Consider the following 21211-nt stretch of genomic DNA (forward strand, 5'->3'; position numbering starts at 1 on the left):
ATCTGTCAATATGGGTACATGCTATTGTGAATACATACAGTATATTGTCTCCATCTGTGTATTGCTCCTGAAAAAAGGCTCATTAGGTCTCCATCTGGTGGATCCAGTAAATGCTACAACCCAAGCTGCTGCAAGGCCAATTGAGCAGTAAAATTATGGAGGCTTTTTTGGGAATTCATTATCAACAGATTTCCTCTAAATCAGCCCCTCATCCTCATTTCTGTTTATTCAGTTGCCTTATTCTCATCAACACTTTGAGATATAACACAGACGCAGAATGCAAAAATACACATAAAAGTATAAAGATGAAGTCTGCAAAAAGCAGTTTCAATGGGATGTCAGCTTGTTCTTGTGAAAATAAATCGCTTTTATTCAGAATACCCTTGTTTTTCTTTTTTCTTTCATAGGACAATGGGCAGCACACTTATCTGTAGTGGTTTTAATTTACCCAGAGTGTTATAAAGCAGAGAAGAAGACAGATTAGAGAAGACAGTATTAACCATGGATCACACTCTCCCCCCCCCACACACACACACACACACACACACACACAGGTAGCCACTACACTCTCATCTTGTGTTACAGATCCACAGGATACAGTGAGGCTTGAAAATGTACAGCATTCAGTACTGTACCATCACATAGTACTAAAAATAAAGCTGGCGATTCAAGATAGTGCAATATAAATACATCAGGGGGCATGGGGCATAGGCAACCAAGGCTCTCATAACTGTGAATGAGCCTGGACATCCCTCACAGTGATGCACACAGTTTCTCATTACAAGGCTTTAGTAAAAGACCAGATGGGAGGGTGAAAGTGTAATCCATGGTTAATACTAAACAAAGGCAGGCTGTCTTAGGGACATTTTCGCAGAGTGAAAGCTTAGATGCTGATGTAATGCTAATTTAAACAAGTCTTCATTATAGCATTATTACTTGTTAAGTTTGGGATATGAAGGGCAAAGAGACTCCAATTACACATAAATAAAGAGAAGTCAACGAGTTGTCCTTGTAGCCATTGCAGTCTTTGAATTGAGTTATCTTAAGTCCCTTTTGTGCCCTCAAAAGGTAACAGCAGCATGTGCTTACTCACACACATAATGCTATCAGAGCATATTTGACACATTACCCTAGTAAATGAATACACTGCATATCAAATACAAAAGGAACAAATAACACAATGTCTGTAATTGAATCTAGGGATTCTGAGTTAAGTTGAGTATGTAAAAGATGTGTAACATATTATATTTGATTGTCCATTTTCTCTAGGTCTGAGTAGCAGTGGCTACAGAATAAGCAAGGATGCCCAAAAGACATTCTCTGAAAACAATATCATCAAGCTAATCCAAGGCGGTCCTTGGCCACATGAGATATGTGATCCCTACAGCATCCAGCCCTGGGGTTCTCTCTATGTCCGACTTGCCTAGTCATCCAAGAGGCATCCTTGGATGTCCAAACCACCTCAACTGGTTCCTCTCCATGTGAAGAAGCTACTTCAATGTCCTTCTGGATGCCTGATCTCCTTACACACCCTCTTAGGGTAAGTCCAGCCAGCCGACATATCAAACCTACATGTATCTGCAATGTAGTTTACTTTAGAATAAATTAAGGTTAAAAATACTGTCCTCTATAGAAGCACATCAGCATCATGCCCCAAAACAACATATGTTTATGATGACCAAGTCCTATAGCAGCCCTATTGATCACGACCAACAAAACACCAGAGTTTTCCACTCCATTGTGACTCCCCTGAGGCAGGAGTTTAAAAGCTAGGGAATATAATGGTATTATTTAAGACAAAAAGATCCAAGGCCATTGGTACCAACCATTTCATTAAAGAGAAATACCACTCTTAAGACTTTATTTATTTTGTGCAAACTGGGACACAATCAGGTTTCAGCTAACAAGCCGTCTTCAGCGTTCTGCATACCAACCATGTCATGCTGGCTTGTTGGAAAAGGGGTTAAATAATTCTTGAAGTTTGGCTGAATTTTGGTGAGGGAAAAATTGGCACAGGCATTTTCACAAGGATCTCTTGATCCATCTCATCTCAAGCTATGGGAATTAATATGGGTTCTCTGCGTACCCTCAAGTCTACCCTTTACAGAAATGCCTCCTTCCTTTGTTAGTCCCATGCAGTTTGGGGCCCAACCCCATGCAGTACAAATGTGTTATTTTTGCCTATTTGAATATTTCTGCATACTGGGGGAACTAAACAGTCTTAGAATAGCATAAATTGGGTATGACCACAAAGCTGAGACTCTTGTGGATTCAGTGAGCCCCCATATTTGTCACTGCTGCTTATTTCCTGTTTTCAACTGTGAATCAACACTGTTTTCTTCTAACTTTGATCCAGTCATGACTGCTTTTGTGCCATGACCTTAACCATGTGTCAATCAATGTAACCATAATGATGAAGGTCCCCTAACCTGAACAAACTGGACATTCGAATCCAATCCAAGTTTCCCTAACCTTAATCTTTATAAACAGATATCTTAATCTTTATAAACTGATGCATATGTATGCAGAATCCATAGACAAGGGGACAAGGCTATGGTATTAGAGGTGCTCTGGTTTCCGTTTGTAATCAAGTAGCACTGCCCAATTATGTTTGAACAACTTTAAAAAGTCCACGTGGAGAGGCGGAACACATTGGCAGAAATGCATTTGTGGAACACATCGGCTAACGTCTGACAATGATTTAGCTTTATTTTAGCTTTTCTTTAAAAAAAGATTATCTGCATTCACATGTAGATATCTGTTAATAGAGATTAGCCAAATTGACCAGTGCACAAAGGATGTGGTTTTGGCCCAGATATCCACTTGCTACACTGGATCTCCCGAAATATTGGCCGTTGCCCCCCAGAGGCATTATTGTCATCAGGTAACAGCTGATAGGTTCCAAGATTTTCCTAACTTAAACTGAGTACTTTTTTTGACCCAGATCATGAGCTTAAACCTGACCATGGTTTTTTGCCTTCTCCAAACCAAACCTCACATCACAACACAGATTTGTGACATTAACAGCTGCAGAGAAATTGTCTTTCTGCTAATAGGCAGGTCAGATCAGAAACATACTTCTTTATTGTTCTGAGGAGCATCTGCAAAAACATATTTTGTTGTTTAATTTAGAGGAATAGTGGAGCATAGATTCACTGGTATATTAACACCTACATTGCAGTTGGTGCCATACAAGTCCAGCTGATTTTGTTTTCCATCTTCCTCCCCCCACTCTTAATTTCTTGAAGATACTTGAACTTCTCCACTTTTGAGCACTGACTTCCAACCTGAAGTGAGTAACCCATCATTTTCTGGCAGAGTGGTACAACTAAAAGGTAAACATTTTGAAGCCAGTTGTGTGATAAGCCCATTTCAGTCTCAAATACTCTGTATGTAGGTGGTTCACAGGTTACAGTTATGGTTAGATGGGTGCAAATACTTTTCAAGTGTGCCTAGTGTCTTAATAGGAAAGAGCTGGCTTCTAAATTGACCTTGTCAAATAGGATAATGTCAGATCTTGTTCTTGGGATTAATACTACTGAGAACCACAGCATGAAACATCACTGCCCTGCCAAGTGACCTGAAAGAAACACAGGTATTACATCTCTGTACCCTGTGGTTTATTATGACAACTGAGGTTCTTGTAGATGTTGTATCTGACCAAACAACCAACAGTGACTGCTGAGAGAAAATAAAGAAGAAAAAAACATAGTTTATATAAACTTAGATTTATAGTGAGAAATGAATAACAATGTATTGTACTTTTTTTTTGTCTTAGTTGTTGTTTGTAAAGAATAGCTCCTGCACAGCATGTTCGTACTCTAGACCTAGGGGGGGATAAACATTATCTGCTGTACTAAACAGATGCTCAGAGGACATGGATTCTTAATTCACTCCCAGCTGCGTATCAGCAGAGCAGAGGAGCAGAACTGCTGGGATGAAAAAAAGGGAAAAATTGGCCCTAGGAATGCTAAATTAGTGATCAAAATAATTAGTCTATTCTCTTTGCAAGTAAAATGAATGTCTCTCTGTGTATTGCAGCCTACTGTGTGGCAGGCAAAATCAGCACGTGTGCTGACTGAGAAACACAAATAAAGTTATTTTCAGTTAAATATGTTTAACATATGACTTTGAGCATATTATTAAAACAGCTGAACAATACTGATAAGGATAAAAACAAATTCAGATGAACAAATATTTAAAAATCATTATTTGGGCTTACCAAATCAAATTAGCGATCCCGTTAGACCCATATATTTCCCCATATGAAGATTGTCTCATGACTTCTGTAGCATTTAGAGGTCGACAACACAGTTGGTCAGTGTTTTATGTTACAACGAAGGTTATGGAGTTAAAGAGACTGTGTTGACTTAGAATAAGATGAACTGCAGTCTAATATAATATTTCGATTGAAGTGAACATGGTCACACTTTTGTGTGGCACTAGTACATGACCTTCCACTGAAACAGGTTGGATTTTAAACATTATAAAAGCTGCATAGCTATGAGGCCTTGTTTTCATGTTCTTTATCTATTTGTACAGCTCACAGCTGGTTTAGAATTTAAACCAGTCCTCAGCCTCACTTTCCTTTTAAATCACCCCTTGCATTCAAACTTAGTTATGTTCAATATTTGTATATCCATCCCTTGATCATAATTTTTTTAATTACACTTCATGAAGTTTGCATTGCAGTTCAGTCTATCCAATACACTCATTAATTTAGCTCATATTGCTCTTTTTTTTTGTTGCTTCAGATTATGTCCTTTGATCGCAACAATTATCAGAGGACCACTGTTTTAATATTTTAACTTCTATGCCCCTCTCCCAAGCCATGTCCAAGCCATATCATCAGCATTTTCTAAACCTTTACTGAAGCCTCCAACTTGGCTATTTAGACATTATGGGCTCAATTTTAACAGTAAGATCACAATGCAAAATGATGGGTATTGCATATATTGTATATATGGTATTGTTTTTTTTTTTTTAAATAAACATTTAACCAGTTTGTTACGTCTTTTATAGAAAGTAACCAGAATTACAATCTCTCTGTTGCCTTAACCAAAGGGCATTTGTTGACTAAACCTTGACAGGAATCTGAATGTGAAGCCAAAGTTCTGGTACCAAGATCTTGCACTTTTACGGCCACCATCTACCCCGACCCCCTCCTTAAAAAGCCTGTGTGGAACATAAATACAGTGTTCTGTTACCTAAAAGTATTGTTTGGAGATGCATGTTCAGTACCGTGTAAGCTTTGTGAACTTTGGGTCATTTTAAAGTACGTTCTCACCATGTAACGACAGTAACATTTATTGCTTAAACCAAACCCCCTTAACTGTACGTCAATTAACTGTATGTTAAGGATATAACATCATTTGTTGGGCTCTCATTTGTAGGATATGATACAAATTTTGTGTGTGCATTTTCACAGGATATCATATGAACCGGTCTAGGTTTGCAACCTAATTTCTAGGAGACAGGGTTGTGTCTGGACAAGAAGCCCATTTGCAAAGGTGAAACTTAACTTAGAACCTGTTCAGGTAGCTAACTAACATTTCCCAATGTCATACTCAGCCAAGAAGTCCTCTTATAATGAAAAAAATACAAGTAAAACATTAACTCTGTTAGCTTAGCCCAGCTCTTTGTTGGATAAACGTTTTTAAGAGGACTTGTTATGGTCAAATTTTCTGTTTGTTACTAGTGTGTTTTCTCCAGGTCTTCATTAAAAATGTGGTTGTGCACTGTTACTTCTAGCAAAATTCAAATAATAATCAATTTTTAAAATTCAGATTTGTAAGTGGCTATTGCCCTTTGCAGCACTAAGACTGAAATAAACACATGATCAAAATGATGTCGGTAGAAGCAGTAGCCACTCTTACTGCGTTTCTGGGGGGTAAAACGTCACTTGTTGAGCTTTTAAGAAATACTGTGCTGCTGGTAAATTATTAATGATGAAACCACATTGTCTTGAAAAATACGCATGGGAGTTATCCTGGCTTCTGTATGTTTACCTGCTGTTGGATTGTTGCAAATCCCAGCGTGTTTTTTTCTCACTGCTTTTACCTTTGTGTGGGTGGTGGTGCATACTGAGAAGTTAATAGAGCCTTCTTATCCAACCCCAGGAAATGCACACCTTATGATTGCCCTTTCAGTACCATTGTGAGAGCATAAAACAGGTTTTCTTTTGGAAATCAGTTGAGAGAAATACAAAAAAGAAAAAAGAAGCAAGAGAAAATGATGCTTTTTATATGTTGAGAGTGACTCTAGCACACTAGTGATAAAGAATGGTGAGTAGGTCAATATGATTTAGACCCCAAAACCATTTTTTTTTGGCTCCTAGAGCATTTTAATTAAAGGTGCAGTATGCAAATCTGAAAAGGAATAGTTAATTGTTGAGTCTAATTCCCATGTTGTCAAATACGGACTCTCTGGGTTGGTAGTTCAACTACTAATCTGAAGTGTCAGCATTTGATTACCTTGGAATGAGACTCAGCAGTTGACCAATTTATCCAGAACTGCATACTGAACTTTTTTTTAAAGAAAATCACCATCATTTAAGAATATTATATGAAATATTGTACATAAACACTACCCCATAATTACTCATAGAAAGCTAGCATACTCAACCCATGAGAGAGCTATTATGCAAACTCAATTTTTATGAATAGTTTCCTGTGAAACAATGTAGCCAAAGCGTCTTACCACTTATTAAAGTGATAGTTACTAAGGAAACACTGCTGTCACATCTTCTCACTTTCTTTTTTGGTGTCATTCTGTCCTCAGATTTCTTGATGGCTTACTTTGGTGAGTCTATTGCTATATACATACATACATACATATATATACCTTTGTTATTTGTTCTGTGCTCTCTTGCATCTTTGACTTGAAAGGAGCTTTATGCAAAGTCCAGAGCGTATGAGTTGTTTTTACACTCAACATGGAGGTGGCTAAGCCGGTGGCTTGCAGCAAATGGTGCTAAATTAAGAAACAGCGCTATACAACAGTATGGTGCTGACAGAGCTAAGGGTGCTAGCTCTGCATTTGTTGCATTTGGTTTCCCAGTGGTGACCCTTCACAGCATCCCCGGTGTCACAATGACCTTTTGTAGCATTTCACAGAGGAATTTAAGCCACCAAATCCAGGGGTTACTCACTAACCCGTATTACTTTTCTAGTGATTTTTGTTACCAAACATGGGTGTTTTAAGCCGAAAGATCTCTTCTTTACCAAGACCAAGTGGTTTTTGTGCCTAAATGTCACCACACATACACCAAAGCGCTGTTTACAAATGTAACGTAACAGCGATTTAGAGAATGTACAATGCGAAAAATTTGCCAGCAATTGGGTTGTCCAACTGCAGGTGTCAGGATAATGTCACAGAAATGAGCTTTTGGGTCCATTGGTAAATTTTGACCTATTGGAACAATGGGCAGTCCCTCATGTGCAGCTGGACAAGCTTGCCACAACAAAACACACACACACACGCACGCACACACACGCACGCACGCACACACACACACACTCACACACACACACACACACACATATAGAGTGAGTGTATCTTTAGACCCTGCTCAGGATGCCCTTACTCCACTATGGCTTTACATAGGGAATATTGGTTTGCTGCTTAGGTATATTGATATTCTAAATGTTGCATACAAAACCTTTAAAATCACCTCCTAAACCCTCTAAGTTTCTTGCTTGTATCCCTTTAAAATGTAGCTCAAAGCCTTATAAAGACCTCAGTTGCTTTTGGTGAATTAAATTGGCATTTCATGTGACATGGTTGACGACCATTACTGCCTTGTAAAATAAACAACCTCACATCATAATTCAGATTCAAATCAGAACAGGAGAGACCACAGAGGGACAAACATTTTCTTCTACTGAGAATCTTTGGTAAAACTGATGACTGGCCTCAAATTGTCTATGTGATGTTCTCCTTTGCGGAATTACATCTGCCAGTCTGTCACCATCCTTCTCCTCCGCCACGTCTCTGTCCTCTCACATGGGTGCCGTTGCCTAGTCAGCAGTGATGCAGAGCATAGCCATCATAGTGATGAGTGCACAGCACTTTGATGGAAAGAAGTGAAGGCCTTAACTGGACTTTTATGTCAGTGTCATTCTGTACTTTCATTTTATCCTTATTTTGTCAGTGTGCCCTTGAATCAAGTAAATGGGATGTTTTTGCCACTACTTTCTCTAATGTGGTTCCAATCTAATCTCTCTGAAATGCTCAGTTTCTTGATTTCTGGTTGTCAGTTTCCACATTTCGTCCTTTTTGTGCCATGGTAGTGTGTTAATGTATTTTCTTATTTGACAGATAATGTCCCAGTATCTAACTTATACTGGAATGTTAACTTGCTGACATAGTGGCAAAACCTCAGGAAATATCATGACTTGCCATGCCATTTTTATTTTGAAAACACAGTAAAAAACCATCATTGCAGGTCTTAAGAGCAATTCGGTTTGTTCTTGATTGCTACATTACCCAGGTCTTATTGGTAAAAATGTCTTTATTTAGCAGATAACATGATTGGCAGAATTCCCAACAAAATTTAACATACCAAATATTTCTATTTTGCTTTCTTATTGCACAGTAAAACAGCTGATACTTTTGGATGGATACGTTGGATTTTAACTTTGATTATGGTGGCTTTCACAGCTACACCAACGTTAGTGCTGTGTCTTATTTGATTACTGATGTCAAAATACAGGAATCTTCTTTATTAATGACTTCCTATTGTTTTACCAACAAGCAAACAATAGCTAAATGTTAAACTTAACCCCCCCCCCCCCAAAAAAGAAAATTTAAAAAAGTAAGAGTGCATAAAAGTTTGTTTCCATTTGATATGTTGCCTTGTTGACATACTATTTAGCTCACTAATTCACACACACACAAAAAAAGGTACAATTTCATACCAACAGATTATTATTTCTGCCCACAAATTACAAAATGATGCCCTCAAATTCCTGAAAGTAACAGTTTTATGTCACATGAAATGAAAAATACATTTGTCGTATCAGTATGTTTACATCAAAATTGCTGTCTCTTCTTTTTCTATAAAATAAGGTAAATTAGCTTAAAATGTGACTCATAATGACTCGTCCTCATTACTTATGTCACTTAAGCAGAAACACAGTCACTGATAGGTTCACAATTTTACAACAAAGCAGCAGATTTCATATGTTGTGATCATTCCTCCTTTTTATACTGGCCCTGAAGAGATCCTTTTCCACATCCATTTTATTGTGACCACACTTTAATGACGATGTTCACCACTGTTCTGTTGGGCTCAAAAATGATTAACATTGACTTCATTATTCATAGGGAATATTTACTGATTTGTTTGATATGACTTCACAATAGTTAAATTAGGGACACTACTTCAATAATTCTCCTCCTAAGCATCACCTCTTCCTTGTTTCCCTGCTTCCTTCTATTATCCTATCATTTTGAATTAAAGTTTAAAAACAGCCCACTACCTTTTTTTTATTTATTATCCAATCATTAAGCTAAAAACTTTTACTCCTCGCTCACCTACATTTGAGCTAATTGTGGCTTTAGAATTGTAAGACTGCATTTGACATTTTTCAAACAAGAGTCATTTATAAAACAGTCTTTATTAATTTTTCAGTGTTTTGCGTTAATGTCCCTATAATTAAAAATCTCAAAAGCCTTAACTTGGTTCTACGAGGTTGCATTTATTTAGGATATGCTCAAGAGGACCAACCAGGACCGACTGTATGAAAACATTTTTAAAAAAAAAGAACTGGAAGATTATGAGTAGGTCACTTTCAGATAAACCTTGAAAGACAGTAAATGATTTTTTTTTTTTTTCATTGCTCTGTAATCTAAGGTTGAAAGAGGCGTATGGTCTACTTTGCAGATCTACTGAGTCTTAATTCTCTTTAGGAAATTTCACTTGACCTCTCTTTGACCTTTTGGTTTGCAATTATTTTGTACTCATTTCCGCCATGCACACACCTGGTAATGTACATAAGATGACCTTGGAACCACAGGGGGAATGACTTTCAATATGGCTCTGTAATGATACTGCTCTCTGTGTAACCATAAAATTGTAATCATTGTTAATGTATTCTTGAAGGGTAAATTATTTCATTGCTGATCATTTAAGCAATATTATGAACCAAATGTGTTCTCCGCATGCAACTTAATGCTTGCATCCATTTTTTGACCTGACGCAGTCCCTGAAATGGTCTCTAATGTAGACTCTCTTTCGCTGTTGAAATCAAGGTCACTTGAGAAAACATTAATATCAGAGTGCTTGCAGATTGCAGTTGCAGGATAAAGACAGCAGCAGCTTCAGTGGAGAGCCACAAATAAGGGTCTTCTCTCCAATAAACGCTTCCAGATCGATATGTTCCATGTCACCTTATAAATAGTGTTCACATTTTGCTACTCAAACTTGCTCATCTCATCCTCAAGTTGACAGCAGCTAATCTTGAACCGTTGTTTTTCAGAGTGATCCACTGCTTATTTGAGGCGGGTGTGTATTGAATCTATCAACCTTTAAAAGTTAACAAGTTGTCTGGGGAAATGCCATTTGTACCAGTTCAATAGGAAAGGTCAGGCTCTGATAAAATGGTGAAGCCTTATACGTACTTGAGGATCTGCACAGAAGTAAGAGTGAAATGGAAGGCTTTGTGCCTTTGTGACATCGATGTTAAGAACTGCTCTTCTACAGTTGCTGGGCTTTCAGTAACATAACGGACAGGGGAAAAAACAGTTTCTTGGGGGGAAAAAAAGCACCAGAAATAATACAATGTAGCTCCTAATATGTAATTTTAATGCTAATCTAAAGCTTTGCTGCCGCTGACAAGTGATGCTGCCTACAGTGAAACTATCCTTGCTAATGGCAAAGGCGCTGTTGTGTTCTTTTCTCTCTGATCAGTCTTGCCTTTCAATGCTTTAAGGCCTCAGATACCAGTTGTGGTCTGTAGGAAAGGTGTGCAGCAAAAAGAGCGACACACCTTTTCTGTAAACAAACACAGACACATATGAAAGCAAACATCCATCGCCATTGGAATATAGTACTTTCTTTCTGTTCTGAGTGGCAGTGAATTCAAAAGAAATATGTTGTTTGTGTGCATGACATGAACGATTTAACATGTCACTGTTGAGATCTGCCTCGCTCCCTGTTTGGAAGTCACAACCAATGGTCTGTGGTAAATGACACGAGTGTTAATGACAGAACTGCATTAATGTCAAAACAGTGACATTCATAAGCCCATTGTATTATGACTCATGTGTGAGTCAGTTATTGCAAAGAATGCATGCACACACTATTTTTTTTTAATTTGTACTAAACTTAACTATATAAATTAAGGACCTTTCCAACATGCAGCCTTATACTTATACTACTACTACTACTACTACTACTACTACTACTAATAATAATAATAACAATAACTAAAAAGAATAATGCAGAGTTACAAATAAAAACAAGAATTTGGGAATGACCTTCCAGCCTCATTCACAAACACACATTCTCAAAAACAGAAACACACACAGATTGAGATACAAACCCCCCTCCATATTTCCTTTCCTCATCTTCTCTCTTGACCTTGATCCATTGACTCTGCAGGTCACCTAGCCCACAGGTCACCATGACAGAATCCCCGATGAGCAGATTTGTTACCATTCTGCGGTCGGATCACTGATGTCCAATGGGATCTGGTTGGGAAGTTGATATGCAACTGGGAGTACTCAGGATCTCTGGCTCCATGCCATGTCCCTGAGTTTCCTCTTCTCTTCACCCACATACAACTTTTGCTTCCCTCTCGTCTCTAACAAAGTTATGCTTATTTCACTTTACTACCCCACCAAAGATTTGTTATTTTTGTTATTCACTGCATGCAATATATATATATAAATACGGAAACAAAAACAGCAACAACAAAATAAATCAACACCGAAGCTCAATTTTTGCTCTCCACTAGAATCTTCTTAACGGAAACCCACAGAATTTCTGAGCAAAATGTCAACACCTTTTCGAAGCTGCTATTCAACATCACATTTAAGCTCTCCAACTTCAGAGAATATTTGAAAAATTTTAATGTGAGTTATAAGGCGGAATCCTTTAGCCTATAATACATCCATAAACCGAAAAACGACTAACACAAATGAAGAATGTCAGTCTCTATCCTCTGCAGGAGCGACATGTTCATTTACATAAGTTCATAAGAGGCTTATTTTGTGGGCTCTGAAAACTTTATTCAGTACATTAATTACGTCCCTGTTGTTCACTTCTCATTGAGATATGCCGATCTTGATCATTTTTTTTACCAAAGTTGTGTCTTGGTTTTATAATGACAGCTTCTTGATAATTTATTCTGAAGGGTAAATATTTTTTAAGCTATGACAAACAGCTAATATAAATCACCGTTGGTGTGCCATCTGCCTCTGACATCTGATATGTGCTTCTGACAGTCGGTCGCAAAAACTATAAGATTTTACTCTGCACATGTCACAGCAAGACACAGCTTTAAAAATATTATGAGCCTCATTGACATTTAGCTCTGATGTGAAAGCATTGCAATGCCAAACCTGAAATCCTTTGTTCTAATGCCACTAAGTCAGTTAAGCACTGTCATTTTTCCATGCACACTGGCAGGCTTGCTAAATAAAAAGAAATGCTAAACTGGTGTCTGTCACAAAGAAAGTAGAAGATGGAGGTCAAACCGTAACTTTGACCAGAAAACTACATATTTAGAATTGTGTCATGTTAGCTTATTGTTTTAGGTGCCACTGTAGAACCTACAGTATCTCCTGCACAAAGAATCAGCCGCTCTGCTGAGTCTCATTAATCACTTGCAGCTTAACTTAATTGTGTAACCGTATTTGGTCACAGAGATGAATGTTTAAATGACAATTTTCATGTCTTTTAAATTTTTTATGAGAGCATTATATCTCGTGTTTAACTGCAAAGTACCATTTGATTGAATTTATCATAAAGAACTATATTTGAATCAGAGGAAGACAGCACCGACTTGGAAAATAAATTATCCTTAATTGACGAATTGCATTGCCGCAATTAGTCTCCTCCCAAATTTGTCTCTGTAATGTGTGGCTTTCTACATATAAATGTTCCTGCCTCTGCTATTTTCAGCCCTATTTCAGCTCGCTCTTGTAATATGAACATTTTAATATTCATGTGTTAATAGGGGGCATTACAACTCAAATGAATCATAACAGGTCAAATCATTCAGATCTGACTCTGTGCTGTCAGAGAACTTAAATCTGAGTGCGCCACATTTCCCAGGTCCATTTATTTACCAATAATTTTTGGGGAATTATTCCTGTTTGACATTTTTTTGCTATAAATCAATATAAAAAAAAACATGTAATTCTCATGCCGAAATTATTTTTGTTCAGTTCAACTTCTTAAGATTGTATGCCATGTATGCGTAATTACGACTGTATTTTATGTTAAGGAAATGGCAGCCCAGTCGCAAGAATAAAATGTTGGCATTGTATGTTTCAAACAATCAATGTTACATTTTTATATTTAATTGAATTTATCAGCATTTCTAAAGTGACTTAGTTCAGATTAAATATATATGAGTTTCTCATCAGGAGGAGGGGACTGTTGATGTAACAACACCTAGGCTGCTAAGCAGCAGGCTGTTGTTCAAGAGCAGTGACTACCATTTCCAGCCATGTTTAAGGCGAGAAAATCTGGTGTTTCAAGTCAACCTAACCAAGTAGTTTTTGTGTGTAAACCTGGCACATATTAACCACAGAGCTGCCATTACACAAAATTGAAATATGAAAAAAAAAAAAATCCAATATATCTGCTATATTTGAAACATACAAATTAACATATCTATGGTTTACAGGAACACACAAAGCCAGCATCCATTGTGACAAATGGGTCACAAATTGTGGTTTGTGTTGCATTTAAACCAAAATTATTTGACTACAGTCTTAATCTTTTCAGTTTTTTCCTTATTGGGCAACATCAGAACAGTAAGGCACATTTTAGGATTCTACTTTAAATATGGCGTTACCCTACCATATAATAATCAATACCAGCTCCTGGAGAGCAAACCAATCATGTTCCTTCTGTTTCGGGTGTAAGTCTGTGTTCCAGGTGCTGTCACAAGAGTGTTACAAACTTACCAGATGAGTAACAGATAAGACATACAACCACTTTTTGTTAATGAAACAGCAATCTCCGAACCCATCGGCTTTTATCTGATGACAATAAAGCTACAGGACACAAGAGTCTTTATTTTGGGAGATCTCTGTGAACTGATATCTACATATTAATGCTGAAAAAAATAGGAACAAAAATTGAACAAAAAGCAACATTGTCGTCAAAAGGTAGCCAGTTAATTTCCGGCCATGTGTTCTGCCTCCTCTGCTCTCCACACAGACTTTTGACCTTCTGGCAATCAGTGCCCATCCAAACATGATTGGTCAATGTAACTCAACTACAACTAGAAACTAGAACACTGTTGATTTTTTTAAATCACTACTTAAAACCACCGCTCAATGCCAGGGCTGAGAGAGAGCTGTCAATCATGGCAAACAGCCCCAAACATACCCTTCTCTAAGCCATAATATTCTCTTAATGGAATAGTTCTTTTTTTCTTCAAAATTGCCACCCTGACATGCATTAGAGAAAATAAAACCGGCTTTTAATATTTTCACTGGAAAAAAAAACAAAAAACATATTGACTTTTCCATTTTAAGAGAGAAGTTCCCACTGACTTCCATACAGTCTTTTTTGCAGACATCATCTACTTTATGTTTAAATCTTTATTCAAAGATATTTAAATTTGACTGATATATTGATATATTGCTTGCATTTTTGTAACCCTAGTCTTTAAATGTGCTACGTGAATATTCCGAAAGCACGTCTCTGCAGACATGAATACCTAGCCATGCAAAACAATACAATGCTCTCATAACCTTGTTATGACTGAGGGCTGTAAGAGGATTAATTTAGGTCAGTTGCAAGTTTTGTTTGTTATGTGAGCTAAATGATCTGAGATGACAGATTTGATGGCTTTTGTGTCTTGATTTTTGCTGCTTTTTGTAGCAGGTAACTGCAATTTCCTCAATCTTGCTGCATCATTCCAGCTCACACAACAGCTGCTCATTATGTGATTTTCAGTGCTTCTAAAACATGAACATTTCTATTGTAACAGCTCCCTGCTCAGTACAATTTATTTTGAAACACGGGATTTTAATGAAGTTGTTAATGTGTAAAAAACAAACAAAAAAAAAAAACAGTTTAGCAGTTTATATATTTTTTAGTGTTATTTTTTTCCGAAGTTTGCAAATAGTTTTAAGTGATATTTATCTCTTTATCACATTACAATGTCTTCTCTAACCACAGTGAGAGGCAATAATCACATGCATACATTCATATAAGATTTACTGTATATTTAGAATTTAACATCATCCAAATGTGCAATAGGAGCAAAATACTTACTTCTACTTCCCATACAGGCAGCATCCACAGAAAAAGAAAATGATGTGTTAACATTCTTAAAATTAGGTAAATGCACATGATTGATTTCGCTTCACAGCTTGACAACAGCTTGACAACAGCTTGACATCGGCGTAAGTCCCGCCCATGGCGATGATTGGCTAATCATTAGTCCCCCCTTGCAGTACTTATTGAATCAATTGTTTTTTCAACTGAGACCGGACCAAGGCAATATTTAGATCAAGACCAAAGTGTTGTTACTGTATTTCTTTTTTCCTGAAATGTCTTTGTGGTACAATACATTCTGGTAGTTGTCTGTTTTCTGGCTTTTGAGGAAAGGACGATGTTGTTATTTTCTCTGGTTATTTTTGCAACAGTTCCAAAAGTATTTGTATCTTTCTGCTGCATAGACAGACTAGTTTTATGAACAGATCATCTTTCCAGCAGTGAAATACTTCTTCAAGAGTCATGGGGGGCTGGAGTCGATCCCAGCTGAAACTGGGCAAGAGGCAGGGTAGACCTGGACAGGCCGCCAGACTACGAACAGATAATCCTTCATGCTCACATTCACAGCTACAGGCAATTTAAAGTCACCAGTGAACCTAACTTGCATGTTTTTGGACTGTTAACCTAGAGAAAATCCATACTAACATGGGTTAAATATGCAGAGCCAGCCCTCGTGTGCATTTGAACCACTGCACCACAGTGTTGCCCGATCTAAACTAACCATGAACACAAAATCCAATATGTATGCAAGTCATAAGCAAGAAAACAAGCACACTGACCCTGTCCTTTTTTTAAATACACAAATAACATGAAGCTTCCACTCAGGTCAGTGGTTTTAAAAGCCTGTCGAAGTCATAGTTTGCAGCATTTCTCTGCACTCTGATGAATACTATCAAATCACTGCTCTCAGCACAGCAAATGTGGGAGAATTTTCTCCTTCCCAGCGGTGAACACTGCCAGCAATGGGTTCTTTTTCTCATTTCTCACAGTAATTCAACATTCCCAAGAAACAAAAGTGGAGGGATTGAAAAAGAACATCCACAAATTATTTGTCTGCAGGCATGACATATTAGGCCATATGATGTTAAAAATTGATGAATTTGAAATGAATTTATCTGAGAAACAGAAATGGCAGGACGCAGCATGCTGTAAATATTGCACAAAAGATTATTGTTCTGGTATTTATTTCTTTAAAAGGAGAGCTGCTTTACACAGCATGAACCTGCACAGCATACATACACATGCAGAATGAGTATGAGCTTTTTCTTTTACCAATTAATATACAAATGAACAGTATTCAGATTCAGGGCCCATGTGAACAGTGAATATCCAACAATTTCTGCTATTTTTGCTGCTCACAATAGATCTAAATGAAATCTGTCATCATGGCGTGTTGAAATAAAGTTCATAATGATACTGGGATGACATCTGCAAGGCCATACATCCCAATTTTAGTGTCTGTTTGAATGTAAAACACAAATCAACCTATTAAACCTCAAAGCTCAAATTGTACAATGACTTATTTGACAAGCTATTGTCAGTGCCTTTGAATAGACAGTCTTCCAGTCTTTTAGCAGGCAGCAGCTTGTTCTAATTAAATGTACACATTTCTTAAAAGTTTTCGTGACAGAGAACATTTTGCCTTGATTACACTATTGTTAATAACAATGCACAATTAAGGTGTGAACAACGAGAGAGTAACTGATGGAGCTTTTGTGTCTGTAGGATTGTGAGATGTACGTCATGTTCTTTCGAGAACAGACTGAAGCTTGCCACTCTGTTGACAGCTGTTATACACTATTAATGTGTTTTTATCATAAGCCATTCACAAAACTCACATGCATGCCTTCAGATGGAGAGCAGGGTCCTGCATGGTTGGAATTATAAATATGTTATGCCTAAAAAGGGGTCATTTGTGGAACTGTCATGCACAGAAATAAAAAGGTAATTCAGAGGGCAGAGAGAAAGTAGTGGAAAATGTGTGAAATGGTCCATTTTTCTTATACTCTCAGTTGATATAAACACATTCCTGAACTAAAATGCCCTTTTTCAACAGGAATTAGATCCTTTGCAAGTGGAGGCATGTGTTCACTTTTAACTGCAAATTGTCATAAAGGAGTCCAGGTAAAAGCCAGGCCAAAGTGATAATCATTCCTCTCCAACTTATGGCCATTAGGTCACAGTGATTCCTCTTGACTGTTTGAACTGCATTCTTTTCTAAGTGGCAGATCACGGAGGGTTCACAGTTTGTCGCTCAGTGGGTTTGTGTGAAATTTCAGCTGAATACTAACAGGATCCTCTTTGGTGAGAAACTTCTTCCTCCCCCTGCCTGAGGAAATGTCTTTGAGAATTACACAAGTTTGTATTTTTGAAATACTTTCATCCTTATTCCACAATAATCAGAAAGACATTCTGATTAAATCATCCAAACAATATACTGTACATCCTGTAGGCCAGGGATACTCAACTTGCTTTGCGGGGGGCAGCTTTTGCAAAATGACAGGAGGCCAGGGGCCAGCTGCAAAAGCCCTGCACATGATTCTAAGATTTTAGGACATCTCACTGATTTACGTTTCTGTTATTTTAGGACATTTTTTTTGGATTTTTGTATGTTTTCAGGATTTTATCACATTTCTTTAATTTTGTGATGTTTCTAGGATTTCAGGGTTTTTCTGGGATTTTAGGACATTAGGGGCTTAGCTACTCTGTTCAGGGGGTGCAGGGGATCCTCCATGGGCTGTTATAAGCACTCTGGCACCTTGTGTATTCTAGAAGTACAAAAACAGTTCCAAGTATGAATTACTTTATTTATTTTGTCAATTAGAAAACAGTCGGTGGGCCTTTCAGGACCTTATTGGGGGCCAGATTTAGCCCAAAGGCCATTTGTTGAGTATCACTCCTGTAGGCCATTAAAATGTTCCAGGCTGCACATAGACTGTTAATGTAATGCTGCTTTTACAAATTCTTCTGTGGTCTTGCAGAGTAAGTAAATACTTTCTTACGGCACAAACATGTTAGTGGTTGTTTATCAAGAGGCCACTCTGCAGTATCAAGGGGACCCCCTGTTGGATCTTGACCCCAAGGGCAGGAAAGCTTGAGCTCGAGGTTTAGAGGAGAAATAAAAATGAAATAGCAGTTTTCCAAAGGCAAACTAAGCAGTTCTTGTAGACATGAGTGCACCCTCTGTCCTCTGAATGCGAAAGAGGGAGTGCAGCGCAGATGAAATTCGAAGATTGTACAATTGCCCACAGCAAGTAGCTGCATCAACTCTCCCTTCAAAACTTGAAAGGCCTGCTGGTCTTCTCTCATGTCTCCTGTCATCACTGTAGTCCACACTGGCAGGGGGTCCCCTCTACATCCATGTCATTAGCTCAGCCCTCAGCATGATGCTTCTCCAACTCTCATCTTTCCTTTCTTTCTGACCAGTGGTACAACGAGAAAGAGGATGGGGGGGGGGGGTGAAAGATAGTGGCTACTTCCATATCATTATTTTTCTTTAACTTTGAAAGGTTATAAACAAGTTCAATAATGTTCAATAAGGGAAATTGAATCAAAACAAATGAACTTCATTTGTTTGTTGATCAGTGAACCTTAAATTTTTACCCATATTCTCAGTTATACAAGCTATATTTGGAATTTTCTTCCAAATACTCTATGCCAGAAGGTTTATACGAAGGTTATTAGAGTTATGTAAATAAACTAAATTTAGGGGTGAAAAAAATTTTGGTTAATTAAAATAAAAAATAGACTAGAAAAAACTCAACTAAACATTACATATTTACAAAACTAAAATAAAAATTCACTGCAAATGTCTTTAGTTTTACTCTTTGACACTTTGGTCATGTTTTGTCAACCCAACAAGCAAGAGGAGGAATTTATGTATGTATGTATGTTAATGCCCTTACAAAGAGTGTTTTGCTTGTATTGTAATGTCTGTTCTGAATTTCCTCAATATTCTCCTTATTTTGATAATTCAAACTAAAACTTAATTAAAACAAAACATGTTTAAACTATAAAACTAAACAGAAATGAGCAAACCCACTCAGAAAACTTTTATACTTACTTTTAAACTTACATTTTATTTTCAAGTGTTGATTATGTTGAAGAGTATAATTCAAAAGTACTGATAGCATAAAACATTGAAAGTTACTCATTTTCATGTCAAGTTTTATCCAAAATTACTGTAAAATTTTATAACACTTCTGCACAACATGAATGTATAATACTTTTGCAGTGAAAAATAATATGGTATTATTTCTGTTTTGACATAATAGCAAAGTTTGCTTTCTTTAACAGTCCTCCTCTAGCAATTTTAATATATATGTGAGCAGTCTGGTTTTTGCAAGAAATGAAGCTTACACCTCGAACTTAACCACAATGTCCTAATTCTAAATGGATATTTTAAAATAAGTCACAATTATTGAAAATGATTTCCGGACATTAATGACCTACACTAAAATTATACTTTTAATTAAACCTGCACTCAAAATAGAGTGCACTCTACATTTAGCATAAGTGTAATGACTAAAATATTTAACCAATTCTGATTAATTAGACACTCTATCAGAAAGGGACAGGAGATCAACTTTAAGTTAAACTAAGCTTTAGTTGAGGTGCATGTCAACAAAAATGTCATGTAACCAGGAAAAAACAAAGCAGTAGCATAGTTTTTGCTCACTGTGTCCTCTTAACATTTAAGATTGCTGCAATACAAGTATTTTTAATCTCATCTCAACGTCATTGGTAGAGTCAGACAAAATGCCTGTTATTAAAATCAGGCTAAATAACTGTAATGGAGGCAAACATTCAGACATTTCCTGAAATCAACATTGCATTTCCCCAATCATAACCCCCTCTGAGTAAAGTGCTGTAAACATCTTTATGCTTACACGTCTGTCTTTTTTTTCCAGATCTCAACATTTTCTTTTTATTCGTGTCGATGCTTTCACATGACAATCATGGAGAAAGCCAAAGAGATAAGAACAGTTATATAAAGTGGCGTCGCACAAGACTTTGTCTCAGCTGACTGAGGACAAGATTTGATGTTCCTTCTTTCAAACATTAGCATAATCTCCTGAGATCCTTATGACCCAATGCAGTGCCCTCTCATCTATAGAACAGTTTTGAAAAATGGCTGTGTGCTTTGACGGTTCAGATTATTGAGCATGTCAATTGGTATTTTTCTCGCTCTAATGTATGGTAGATGGCGCTTAAAAGAAATGTGTTTCATACCTGACAATAATGGAGACATGCACACCAGGCCCACTGATCTACCCTCCAGTCTCCCCTCTCTCTTCTTCTCTGACTGTGAAACAAAAATGTCAAAATTTTGATAATATTTGACCTCATTTGCATAAGGTGTACCTTGATGCTAGACACAGATTGTCTTCCCAGCATTTAAATTTCTTAAGTGTACTGGGTGGCACCAGACCTCTGCAAGCTGCTTTGTCTTTCCCACCATATGGCATCTTGACAGTGTTTTCCTCACTAATTAGTCTTTAACACATATGCCAAGTCCAAATGACTGTAATGTCAGGACTGCACTGAGGATCCTTGTTGCATTGGAAATGAGTTGCGATATATTAACAAAGGAAAACATTTAGCTTTAGTTGCAGGTACTGCACAAATATACTTTACATTGAAATTTCAGTCCATATACTCCAGGCAGTAACTCTAATTGAATCCCAGGAATCAGTGAAAGCTGTTGTGATGGATGTGAGCCAGCACCATCAAAGATCTGTGCTG

The sequence above is a fragment of the Plectropomus leopardus genome, chromosome 1, assembly GCF_008729295.1.
Source record: "Plectropomus leopardus isolate mb chromosome 1, YSFRI_Pleo_2.0, whole genome shotgun sequence".
Taxonomy (NCBI): Eukaryota; Metazoa; Chordata; class Actinopteri; order Perciformes; family Serranidae; genus Plectropomus; species Plectropomus leopardus.